Source organism: Delphinus delphis, chromosome 1, assembly GCF_949987515.2.
Source record: "Delphinus delphis chromosome 1, mDelDel1.2, whole genome shotgun sequence".
In the NCBI taxonomy this organism is placed as follows: domain Eukaryota; kingdom Metazoa; phylum Chordata; class Mammalia; order Artiodactyla; family Delphinidae; genus Delphinus; species Delphinus delphis.
The window spans coordinates 85567791-85581604 of NC_082683.1; the positions used below are offsets into that span (position 1 = coordinate 85567791).

A 13814-nucleotide genomic window follows, 5' to 3' on the forward strand; every position below is an offset into this window, starting at 1 on the left:
ATAACCTGCAGCACACAGCGAAAAAGATTAATATATTTATATTCTGGGATAAGGAGTTTAAACATCATTGTACAGCAGAGAGTGGGAAATTACTATTCAGAGGATTCTTTAGGAACTAATTCTGGTGTCAGTATAAAGAATGAACAACAGGTCACTGTCATATTCCTGCCAAGTCATGATGAGGTCATGAGCAAACAGGTAGTAGAAGGAATGGAAAGAGATACATTATTTCCCCCAGCTTTTCTCACTTGATTTAGTTTCCATATTTTTAAAAATTACTTAGGTCAAAACTTCTTTAGTTGTTCTCTGAATCCTCTCTTTCTTGGCCTCAGATTCTTTCTCCACAAGTATTCCTATCTTCATTATTTCCTTCCAGTCCCCCTAGCATAAAGCCTTATTACTACCTACTACCCAGAATATTATTTATTTTCAGTATGATTGGATATCTCCAATCATATTATTACATGGCATACTATTTTCTAATAACTGTCAAATGAAGTGCAGATGCTTGAAAAATGATAATAGAAATAGTACTATTTTAAAATCAAATGGATCTGGGTTCAAATCCTGTCTTTTCCACTTATTAATATGACAAGTCACAACTGTTGTGAGCCTCACCTTCTGAAGCTATACAAGGGGATTCATAGAGTTATTATCAGGACAAAAGGAGATTAAATACCTACAGTCTTGCTAAATATTTGTAATGTAGTAAGTGCTTAATAAATGTTTTTACTTCCCCATCCCCTTGAATACCCAATAAGAACAGCAGTCTCTAATATTCCTGATTAACCAAGAAAGAAAAGACCAATGCCCGCATTGTGTCTTACCTTTCTCTGTTTATGTATTTGGTTAAACTAATTTATTTACCCAGCTGTCTCCCCCTCTAGTCTGTAAAACTTTCAGAGCAGTGCCCACTTTTATTCCTCTCTGCATCACTCTATACCTAGCACAGTGCCCAGCTAATAGTAGAGGCTTAATAAATGCTAGATAAACAAATTAATGTATCTACCATCTCATTTATCTCCCACTCACTGCCCCTACATGCAACCAATGCTTTTTAAAACTGTACAGTATGATATTCTTAAATTACCTTTACAAGTCTCTCCGTCTTGTTCTTCTATCATTCCCCTCAACTTTCCTCCTCCTAGCAAAAGCACATCCAATCTACCTCTTCGACTGATTTTATTATCTCCCTCAAAACTGACCTATCACTTCTCTGAATTCCTCAATCAAGAAAGAGAAAGGATCTTAATTATCATATCCAATAATATATTCTGTTTCCTAGTCTAGTTTATCACACATAGTAGGAGCTCAAATTTGTTAAACTGACTTCAATAATCTTGCCAATTAATTAAAAGTTTTTTCATAGCAGTAGAATACATCATAAAAAGATAATGCATATTTTAAATTATTATGATTTATTAACTCGATTATTTTGATTTATGCCAGGGATCTGAAATGAGGATTTAAAATTCCAAATAGGATATTAAGATTCTCAATATTCATTCAAACATCTATTATGAATCTTATTTCTCTCTGAAAGTAAAGCTTCATACCAACCTAATTAGCATGCATTTATTGTGTGTGAAAACATCCTCAAGGATTTTACTTTTTTTTCCAATCAGGTCATAATTGCTTTTACTAATAGCTACTAAATATTTTATTAATTTAGAATTAACATAAAGATAACACTATATATAAAAAATAATAAGAAAACACTGCTGACAATCTGTTGAGGTAAGAAGGAAAGCATGAGAAAGAGGGGAGAAAAGGAGAATAGGAAACTGGAAGGAAGAGGTGATAATGTTGAGAAAAAAGGAAAAACAAAAAAATGGAATAAAAAAGGAAAAGAACTGATAAAGGGGTGAAAAAGTAACAATGAAACAAGAAGGAAGAATACAGAAAGAAAGAAGAGAAAAACAAGAAAAGAGAACAAAGCATAGAAAAAGAAAAAATGTTAGATGCATATGGTATTTATTCTATCCATATATAAAATTCTAGCATTATGAAATTAAAATATAGTATAAGATAAAATGACTCAGCTTTCCTGAGACAGCACCAGGCAGCAAGCAGGATGTTAGTTCCCCGATGAGGGATCAAACCCGCGCCCTCTGCGGTGTAAGCACAGAATCCTAACCACTGGACGGCCAGGGAATTCCTAAATCTTCTTTAAATACTTATTTTATAATGATATTCTCCTGCCACAAACATTAAAAAGACTCATCCTTTCTGAGGCTTATAAGTTTAAATCCCTTGACCTCCCTACCATTCAGTGATAGATTTAAATGTTCTCCAACATTCAACTTTCACTCTGATGAGGTTCTTTGCTGTTTTTTTTAAGCATTAATATATGACACTGTCATAAACTTGTGGGAGTTCTTTATAGAGTTTGTGGGAAGGAAATGCTTTTGCAGATTATGTTTCATTGCTTGAATATTTAACATACGACAGAAAAATGTCTGAAGAAATTTTTTCTTTAATACATTTTTATGGGCCGTGGCTACAGGCAGGCTATTGGACCACCTCAAGGTCACTACACTCAACAGCCATTACACTAAGGTAGGACATCTAAGAAATTCAGGTGCAAGCTCATAGGACACAGAATCAGCCGTAGAACACAAGCACCTGTGGCAGGTAATACTTATGTAACTGTGGCAGGTATACTTATGTATACCACTCAAGAATTTCCAAATTCCATCTCTAGTCAAAAACTCACACCTCACAGGTGGGCTTACAACATAAGCAGGAGAGTAGCTGGTAGCCTTACTCTTGTTTTCATTTTTTTCTTCTTTAACATCTTTATTGGAGTATAATTGCTTTACATTGTTGTGTTAGTTTCTGCTGTATAACAAAGTGAATCAGCTATACGTATACATATATTCCTATATCCCCTCCCTCTTGCATCTCCCTCCCACCCTCCTTATCCCACCCCTCTAGGTGGTCACAAAGCATGAGCTGATCTCCCTGTGCTATGCGGCTGCTTCCCCCTAGCTATATATTTTACATTTGGTAGTGTATATATGTCCATGCCACTCTCTCACTTCGTCCCAGCTTACCTTTCCCCCTCCCCATGTCCTCAAGTCCATTCTCTACATCTGCGTCTTTATTCCTGTCCTGCCCCTAGGTTCTTCAGAACCTTTTCTTTCTTTAGATTCCACATATACGTGTTAGAATACAGTATTTGTTTTTCTCTTTCTGACTTACTTCACTCAGTATGACACAGTATGACACACTCTAGGTCCATCCACCTCACTAGAAATAATCCAATTTTGTTTCTTTTTATGGCTGAGTAATATTCCATTGTATATATGTGCCAAATTTTCTTTATCCATTCATCTGTCAATGGACACTTAGGTTGCTTCCCTGTCCTGGCTATTGTAAATAGAGCTACCATGAACATTGAGGTATATATGTCTTTTTGAATTGTGGTTTTCGCAGGGTATATGCCCAGTAGTGGGATTGCTAGGTTGTATAATAGTTCTATTTTGAGTTTTCTAAGGAACCTCAATACTGTTCTCCAGAGTGGCTGTATCAATGCCCATTCCTACCAACAGTGCAAGAGGGTTCCCTTTTCTCCACACCCTCTCCAGCATTTGTTATTTGAAGGTTTTTTGATTATGGCCATTCTGACGGGTGTGAGGTGATGCCTCATTGCAGTTTTCATTTGCATTTCTCTAATGATTAGTGATGTTGAGAATTCTTTCATGTGTTTGATGGCAATCTGTATATCTTCTTTGAATAAATATCTGTTTAGGTCTTCTGCCCACTATTGGATTGGGTTGTTTGGTTTTTTGATATTGAGCTGCATGAGCTGCTTGCATATTTTGGAGATTAATTCTTTGTCAGTTGCTTCATTTGCAAATATTTTCTCCCATTCTGAGGGTGGTCTTTTCATCTTATTTATGGTTTCCTTTGCCATGCAAAAGTTTTTAAGTTCCATTCAGTCCCATTTGTTTATTTTTGTTTTTATTTCCATTTCTCTAGGAGGGTCAAAAGGATCTTGCTATGATTTATGTCATAGAGTGTTCTACCTATGTATTTCTCTAAGAGTTTTACAGTGTCTGGCCTTACACTTAGGTCTCTAATCCATTTTGAGTTTATTTTTATGTATGGTGTTAGGGAGTCTTCTAATTTCATTTTTTCCATATAGCTGTCCAGTTTTCCCAGCACCACTTATTGAAGAGGCTGTCTTTTCTCCATTGTATATTCTTGCCTCCTTTATCAAAGATAGGCTGACCATATGTGCATGGGTTTATCTCTGGGCTTTCTATGCTGTTCCACTAATCTATACTTCTTTTTTTGTGCCAGTACCATACTGTCTTGATTACTGTAGCTTTGTAGTATAGTCTGCAGTCAGGGAGCCTGATTCCTCCAGCTCCGCTTTTCTTTCTCCAGATTGCTTTGGCTATTCGGAAACTTTCATGTTTCCATACAATTTGTAAATTTTTTTGTTCTAGTTCTGTGAAAAATGCCATTGGTAGTTTGATAGGGATTGCACTGAATCTGTAGATTGCTTTGGGTAGTATAGTCATTTTCACAATGTTGATTCTTCCAATCCAAGAACATGGTATATCTCTCCATCTATTTGTATCATCTTTAATTTCTTTCATCAGTGTCTTATAATTTTCTGCATACAGGTCTTTTGTCTCCTTAGGTAGGTTTATTCCTAGTTATTTTATTCTTTTCATTGCAATGGTAAATGGGAGTGTTTCCTTAATTTCTCTTTCAGATTTTTCATCATTAGTGTATAGGAATGCAAGAGATTTCTGTGCATTAATTTTGTATCTTGCTACTTTACGAAAATCATTGATTAGCTCTAGTAGTTTTCTGGTAGCATCTTTAGGATTCTCTATGTATAGAATCATGTCATCTGCAAACAGTGACAGTTTTACTTCTTTTCCAATTTGGATTCCTTTTTGCTTTTCCATCTCTGATTGCTGTGGCTAAAACTTCCAACCTATGTTGAATAATAGTGTTGAGAATGGGCAACCTTGTCTTGCTCCTGATCTTAGTGGAAATGGTTTCAGTTTTTCACCACTGAGAACAATGTGGTTGTGGGTTTGTCATATATGGCCTTTATTACATTGGGGTAACTTCCCTCTATGACTACTTTCTGGAGAGTTTTTTTAATAAATGGGAGTTGAATTTTGTCGAAAGCTTTTTCTGTATCTATTGAGATTATTGTATCGTTTTTATCCTTCAATTAGTTAATATGTGTATCACATAGATTGATTTGCGTATATTGGAGAATCCTTGCATTCCTGGGATAAACCTCACTTGATCATGGTGTATGATTCTTTTAATGTGCTGCTGGATTCTGTTTGCTAATATTTTCTTGAGGATTTTTGCATCTATGTTCATCAGTGATATTGGCTTGTAGTATTCTTTCTTTGTGGCATCTTTGTCTGGTTTTGGTATCAGGGTGATGGTGGCCTCACAGAATGAGTTTGGGAGCATTGCTCCCTCTGCTATATTTTGAAAGAGTTTGAGAAGGATAGGTGTTACTTCTTCTCTAAATGTTTGCGAGAATTCACCTATGAAGCCATCTGGTCCTGGGCTTTTGTTTGTTGGAAGATTTTTAATCACAGTTTCAATTTCAGTGTTTGTGATTGGGCTGTTTATATTTTCTATTTCTTCCTGATTCAGTCTCAGAAGGTTGTGCTTTACTACAAATATGTCCATTTCATCCAGGTTGTCCATTTTATTGGCATATAGTTGCCAATAGTAGTAATCTTTCATGATCCTTTGTATTTCTGCAGTGTCAGTTGTTACTTCTTTTTCATTTATAATTCTGTTGATATGAGTCTTCTTCCTTTTTTTCTTGATGAGTCTGGCTAATGGTTTATCAATTTTATTTATCTTCTCAAAGAACCAGCTTTTAGTTTCATTGATCTTTGCTATCGTTTCCTTCATTTATTTTCATTTATTTCTGATCTGATCTTTATGATTTTTTTCCTTCTGCTAACTTTGGGGGGTTTTTTTTCTTCTTTCTCTAATTGCTTTAGGTGTAAGGGTAGGTTGTTTATTTGAGATTTTTCCTGTTTCTTGAGGTAGGATTATATTGCTACAAACTTCCCACTTAGAACTTCTTTGCTGCATCCCATAGGTTTTGGGCCGTCGTGATTTCATTGTCATTTGTTTCTAGGTATTTTTTGATTTCCTCTTTGATTTCTTCAGTGATCTCTTGGTTATTTAGTAGCATTGTTTAGCCTCCATGTCTTTGTATATTTTTTTTTTGTATTTTTTAGTTTTTTTCCTGTAATTGTTATCTAGTCTCATAGCGTTGTGGTTGGAAAACATACTTGATATGATTTTTATTTTCTTAAATTTACCAAGGCTTGATTTGTGACCCAAGATATGATCTGTCCTAGAGAATGTTCCATGAGCACTTGATAAGAAAGTGTATTGTGTTATTTTTTGATGGAATGTCCTTAAATATCAATTAAGCCCATCTTGTTTAATGTAGCATTTAAAGCTTGTGCTTCGTTATTTATTTTCATTTTGGCTGATCTGTCCATTGGTGAAACTGGGGTGTTAAAGTCCCCTACAATTATTGTGTTACTGTCGATTTCCCTTTTTATAACTGTTAGCATTTGCCTTATGTGTTGAGGTGCTCCTATGTTGGGTGCATACATATTCAGAATTGCTATATCTTCTTCTTGGATTGATCAGTTGACCATCATGTAGTGTCCTTCTTTGTCTCTTGTAATAGTGTTTATTTTAAAGTCTATTTTGTCTGATATGAGAATTGCTACTCCAGCTTTCTTTTGATCTCCATTTGCATGGAATAGCTTTTTCCATCCCCTCACTTTCAGTCTGTATGTGTCCCTAGATCTGAAGTGGGTCTCTTGTAGACAGCATATATACAGCTCTGGTTTTTGTATCCATTCAGCCAGTCTATGTCTTTTGGTTCGAGCATTTAATCCATTTACATTTAAGGTAATTATTGATATGTATGTTCCTATTACCATTTTCTTAATTGTTTTGTGTTTGTTATTGTATGTCTTTTCCTTCTCTTGTGTTTCCTGCCTGGAGAAGATCCTTTAGCATTTGTTGTAAAGCTGGTTTGGTTATACTGAATTCTCTTAGCTTTTGCTTGTCTGTAAAGGTTTTAATTTCTCCGTCAAATGTGAATTAGATCCTTGCTGGGCAGAGTAATCTTGGTGGTAGGTTTTTCCCTTTCATCACTTTAAACAGGTACTGCCACTCCCTTCTGGCTTGCAGAGTTTCTGCTGAAAGATCAGCTGTTAACTTTATGGGGATTCGCTTGTATGTTATTTGTTGCTTTTTCCTTGCTGTTTTTAATATTTTTTCGTTGTATTTAATTTTTGATATTTTGATTTAATATGTGTCTTGGTGTGTTTCTCCTGGATTTATCCTGTATGGGACTCTCTGCACTTCCTGGACTTGACTATATCCTTTCCCATATCTGGGGAGTTTTCAACTATAATCTCTTCAAATATTTTCTCAGTCCCCTTCTTTTTCTCTTCTTCTGGGACCCTTATAATTCTAATATTGGTGCATTTTATGTTGTCCCAGAGGTCTCTGAGACTGTCCTCAATTCTCTTCATTCTTTTTACTTTATTCGGCTCTGCAGTAGTTATTTCCACTATTTTATCTTCCAGGTCACTTATCTGTTCTTCTGCCTCAGGTATTCTGCTATTGATTCCTCCTAGAGAATTTTTAAATTCATTTATTGTGTTGTTCATCATTGTTTGTTTGCTCTTTAGTTCTTCTAGGTCTTTGTTAAACGTTTCTTGTATTTTCTCCATTGTATTTCCAATATTTTGGATCATCTTTACTATCATTACTCTGAATTCTTTTCCAGGTAGACTGCCCATTTCCTCTTCATTTGTTTGGTCTGGTTAGTTTTCACCTTGTTCCTTCACCTGCTGCGTATTTCTCTGTCTTCTCTTTTTGCTTAACTTACTGTGTTTTGGGTCTCCTTTTTGCAGGCTGCATGTTTGTAGTTCCCGTTGTTTTTGGTGTCTGCCCCCAGTGGGTTAGGTTGGTTCCATGGGTTGTGTAGGCTTCCTGGTGGAGGGGACTGGTGCCTGTGTTCTGGTGGATGATGCTGGCTCTTGTCTTTCTGGTGGGCAGCACCACATCCAGTGGTGTGTTTTCGCTTGTCTGTGAACTCCATATGATTTTAGGCAGCCTCTGTGCTAATGGGTGTGGTTGTGTTCCTGTCTTGCTAGTTGTTTGGCATGGGGTGTCCAGTACTGGAACTTGCTGGTCGTTCGGTGGAGCTGGGTCTTAGCATTGAGATGGAGATCTCTGGAAGAGCTCTCGCCAAGTGATATTAGGTGGGGTCAGGAGGTCTCTGGTGGTCTAATGTCCTGACCTAGGCTTTCTCACCTCAGAGGCTCAGGCCTGACACCTGGTCGGAGCACCAAGACCCTGTTAGCCACACTGCCAGCCCGCAGTCCCCAGGAGGGTCGTGGCTTCAGTCAGTGGGACCTCTCCAGATCCGGCAGCAGAGTGAGGCTGCCATGCCCTGGGGCTCAAGGGCAGCTCGGTGATGGCAGAGGAGCGGGACCTCAAGCCAGGAGTTCCAGCTCTGCCCAAATGCGGGCTCCGTTCTGGTAGCCTTACTCTTGAGGACATACTAACAACTCCTGCAAAAACTGGCCAATCAATCAAAGCTAATGCCAATCTATTGGACTCTCCATCCAACCCATAGTCTGGTAAGCAGTAATATATGCACATTGTTCAAACCAGTGAGCTGGGGGTGGTTTTTTATGTGACAATAGCTAATTGATAGGAAAACTGTACCTAGAAGTTCAGTACTATCATTAAAAAAACCTAAAATATGTGGCACTGGCTCTACAATGAGGAGGTAGTCAGAGGTGGAAAATTCTTACAAAAGATAGAAAAATGGCAAGAGAATTATTAGTAAAGGCTGGGAAGGTGCTGGAATTATTAGGGATGCTGGAAAAATAATGGTGACTTGTGTTTTGTAGCAGCAAATGTAACACTGTGCCCTGTAGTAAATCTAAAGCAAGATATTATAATATACCTAATGAATTTATGGATCTTGGCAAGATGATTTTTCAGGTGATATATTCAGAATGTCAGTTGGTCTTACTACATTTAAGGTATATTAATAAAGGTGAACCAAGAAGGTACTTGTCCATTTGCAAGTCAATTTTAGAGGGAATATAGTGAAGCTGAGGGTAGCTAAGTTTGAAAATAAAATTTTTCTCATCTGTAGTCTTCCCAGCTGGCAAAAGATTTTCAAAGTGAGATGAGGCCCAAAGAGTACAATGAAATCAAGGCTTAGGTTGTAACGCCCTTTGCTAAGATCTCTAAAAGAATTAAGTCGTGTTCAGTGGTGAGAGAAAAGATGAGGACGAGGACATGGGCTTCTAGAAATCTTTAAGGTGTGGTCTCACAGACACCAAATCAAAAAAAAAAAAAAATAGCAATAAAAAAGTGTATAAAGAGAAGCATTTCTGGAAAACGATTGTGGTTTGGCTTTTGTGGTGAAGAGTAAACTATACCAGACATAGAGAAAGCCCACAAAATTTTATAGTAAGTTTCATAGGTAAAAGAGCCACCAACCTTTAATAAAAGCGATTTAAATTGTTCAAATTGCAAAACATCTTCTGGGCCTCTAACTTTCTATGAGAGGAATAAGCCTAAGAAAACTACTCTGGTCCCAAAATGGACCTGAGAAGTATTTCTTCAGAAGTAGCCGAGAAAAGTAACAGATTAGGAAGGACATCACAAAGAGCAGAGCAAAAATCTGAGAAGGGGCCATGGGGAACAATGAACTGGAAACTTACTCCCAAGGGGAAGAGTCAGGACCTAATCAAGGAACATTTCCTATTTTTGGAGTTGAGGAACTTGATAATATTTTTCCAGCATGGTTTCAGAATTACTGTGGACCAGTGACTGTTTGGTGCCTCTCATTTTCCCCCCTTTTGAAGCTGCATCTGAGGAATCACATCAGAACTTTATGTAGTTTATGAGACCCTGTAATTAACATGATACTAGAACTGGACAAGATTTCTGATGGTGCTGAGTTGGAAGTGAGGAAATTTTGCTTTTGGGAGAGACATGTGTAACTGATGCAAGAAGTGGTCTATAATAGAGTGGTAGAAAAATGGACCAGTTTCTTCACCCCTTCCCATATCTACACCCTTCGCAATGTGACTTTGCAGCTCCTTTCATCAAGGGGTAGATCTATTTCCCAAATCCTTGAATACAAGCTGATGCTGTGAACTGCCTTGGCCAAGAGAATGTGGCAAATCGTGTGCCAGTTCTGAAGCTAGGCCTCAAGAGATCTTTCATGCTTATGCCCCCTCTCCTGGAGCTCTGCCATTCCTGTGTGAACAACTCCTATCTAGCCTGATGTAGCTAGTACATGAGTGACCACAGGGAGGAGAGTCCAGTTGTAAAAGCCAAGGCTACCCGGACCTCCCAATAGGCCACCAACCTCAAACATGTGAAAGAGTTTAGTCAAGATCAGCAAAGCTATCTGCAAAACTTAGCCCTGACGGGGTGTGTAAGTATACTCATGTACAATAATAAATACTATTGTTTTAAGCTTCTGAGTTTGGGGATTGCTTGTTATGCAGCAATAGCTAATTGATACATGCAATGATCCTCTAAAAATCTCAAATGCAGACTAAATAACATCCAAATTTTTAACAACATCTAGAATTAATTTCAACAGTCCTCTCTTTAAATAGGGCCAGAACCAGATGGTCATTTTAGGTTCTTTCATCTTATGACTTTGTTCTTTCTGCCTATGCACAAAAGAGAGGCTGAGATTTGACAAAGTTAAGAGAAAACACACTATTACAATATCTACTTTTTACTTAAATGTTTCCATGAATAAATTTATAATGGCTCAATTTAAGAAGGAGATGACCCAGAAAAAGAGCAATCAGTTCCTCTGAAGTTCTAGGAATCTGAGGATTCTCTCAAATATGTACGTATATCCCTTCCTAATTATGGAAATTATTGAGCAAGCATCTTCCTATATCTAAAAGTTCTAGATTTTGTAATGCCAGGAGACACATAATCTACAGTTTTCTAAAAAGTACTGTGTGCATATTTGTGTATTAAACATAATAATTTTAAAATTCACTGTAATCAGGCTACAGTCCTGGGAAGCAGAAAATGTACTTTTACCCTGAGTGTGCTCTTATCAGCATTTATTTCTATGTTAGCTGATTCTAAATACTCTTTTTTATGCAAGCAAGCATTGCCAAACATCATTCTATAGGCAAGAATTTCCCACAAATCATAGATTGACAGTGAAAGAAATTCACTCATCCTTTTTATTGGCATTTTAGAAGACATTAAGATCTGTGATAATGTAAAAATTTCAAGTATCCTTTCACATTCTAAATTTAGTCATTTTCTTTGCAGTTTAGCAGTTAAGCAGTTATTTCACGTGTGAAAATGGAAATATTTCAATTACAAAAGCTAAATTCCTACTACAAGAGGGATAAATGTTCAACATTTTTTGCTGTAAGTAAAACTACTTTTTATGCCTGTAGGACTCCCAAAATCACAACTATTTATTTCAAAATGCATCTTTTCCTAGTAAGGAAAAGTACATATCAGTCTACCACTTATTGAAGGTTAAATGAGAGCTGTTTCAAATTTAGCCAAATTTCACAAAATACAAGCTATTTTATCAAGATATGATAAATATTTGTCATATAGTAATAAAAGAAATAAGAAAATTATATTTATAATATTAACTATATCACATAATCCCCCCAGATAAAAAATAAAGATCATTAGATTTTAAAAATGAAAACTCTATTCAGTTTTTCATATAAAATTGCCAAAAAATATCCTTTACTAGGTTATAACTTATAAGATGACTTTCTATAGCCATTCATCTTTCTATTGACAGAATGTCCCAGATTCTTACAAATTAGGTAGAAATTGCCGGTCTTGCCTTGATTTCCACTTACTAGCACTATTCTGCAGGAAGGAAAAGGATTTTTTGGAAGAAATGAAGTACTCTGGTATAACAATTTTCATGCTCAAAGAATACAAGAGCTGGATACAATTATACAAATTTTTCTAAAGCAATAGAACATCAAGTTTCAACCAATTCATCATGGGTTTTTTACCTTTAAAAAACTCCTCAATTTTTTACCAACATTCTTCAAGCATAAGAATAATCTCCATCATACATTCGAGTTATAAAACAACATTTAACATACCAGGTTGGAAAACATTTGTCATTGAGTAATGATGTGTTCATTTTGAACAATTATGAGACTGTGACTGTTAAATCATTACATTTTTAGATTAAAAAAAATTTTAACACTGTCAAAGTGTGGGACAAGATCTCAAGACTACCCTCAATATATTTTGAGAAAAACATCTCGAAGTCAAATGTGAACTTAATTTAGAAATATTTCTTAGTTGTTAAAATATAGATGCACATATTTTCAAACTTCTGCCACAAATTAGCTGCTCATTCCACATTGGATAATAACTTTAAAATATTCAAACATTATTTTTCTCCATAACTTATAAAGAACACAGTGTCTGGGGAAATAAAACAGAAAATAGGAGACATTAGGAAGAAGTTATCATCCTTCCACTTTAAACCTTCCATTTTGAGTGGGAGTGGAGGTTGAGAAAAATAAAGGAATAAATCAGTAAGCAAATTAATCAGCAATATGATTTTAGCTGCTGATAAATGCTTTGAAACAAACAAAACACACACACACAAAAAAGCAATTGACTAACAGGAGCAAGGATCATTTAGATTAGGTAGTTGGGGTTTCCCTTAAGACACAATATTTGAAGTAAGTCCAAACGATATTAAAAAACCAGCTATCGGAAGACCCGGAAGGAAGAGTGTTTTGGCAGGAGGCTCTGTAAATGCAAAGTATCACTGCTCATTAACATGTTCATGCTGCACTTCCATAACTAAACTGCAGTTGCCTGAGTTCAGAGATTACGTTACCCTAGTTGCTTTATGTGAACATTATTATCAGTATAACTCTACATTTCCAACAGTTGATTAATAAAAGTCTATTAGTTAATGAAAATAAATGTTTTTGTAGCACTATGATGTATGAGTGTGTATATTGCTTTTAGCTATTAGAAAAGATAAAATGTCATTATTTAAGCTATGTAAATAAGGAAATGACTGATATATTTAATAAACTATTCAAGAACAAAACTTTTTCAAAAGTTTTTTAAAACTTTTGCATGCATTTTTTCTATGAGTACCAACATTTTCCAAATTAGAACATATAAAAATACATATTTGCATAATTAATGTTGTGAATGAAAAAATACCCACTGGAATAAAAAGCACCCCTATTTTCATTACAGCATTATTTACAACAGGCAAAACATGGAAGCAACCGAAGTGTCCACTGATAGATGAATGGATAAAGAAGATGTGGTATATATATACTCAATGGCATACTGCTCAGCCATAAAAAATAATGAAATCTTGCCATTTGAGACAACACAGATGCATCTAAAGTGTATTATGCTAAGTGAAAGAAGTCAGACAGAGAAAGACAAATATTGTACGACCTCACATGTGGAATATAAAACACAAAACAAATGAACAAACTAAACAAAACAGAAACAGACCCATAGATACAGAGAACAAACTGGTGGTCACCCGAGGGGAGGGAGGTGGGGGGTTGCTGAAATAGGTGAAAGGGATTAAGGGGTACCAACTTCCAGCTATAAAATATATGTCACAGGAATGTAAAATGTATCATAAAGAATACAATCAATAATACTGTAATAATTTTGTATGGTGATAGATGGTTACTACACTTACAGTGATGATCATTTCATAATGTATT

General features: G+C 35.9%; 1 protein-coding gene across 1 annotated transcript in view; it reads right to left on the reverse strand.

The window, feature by feature from the left end:
* Nucleotides 1-13814, reverse strand: part of DPYD (dihydropyrimidine dehydrogenase) — an 809439-nt gene that overhangs the window by 637059 nt on the left and 158566 nt on the right. The gene's annotated exons all lie outside the window — the stretch shown is intronic.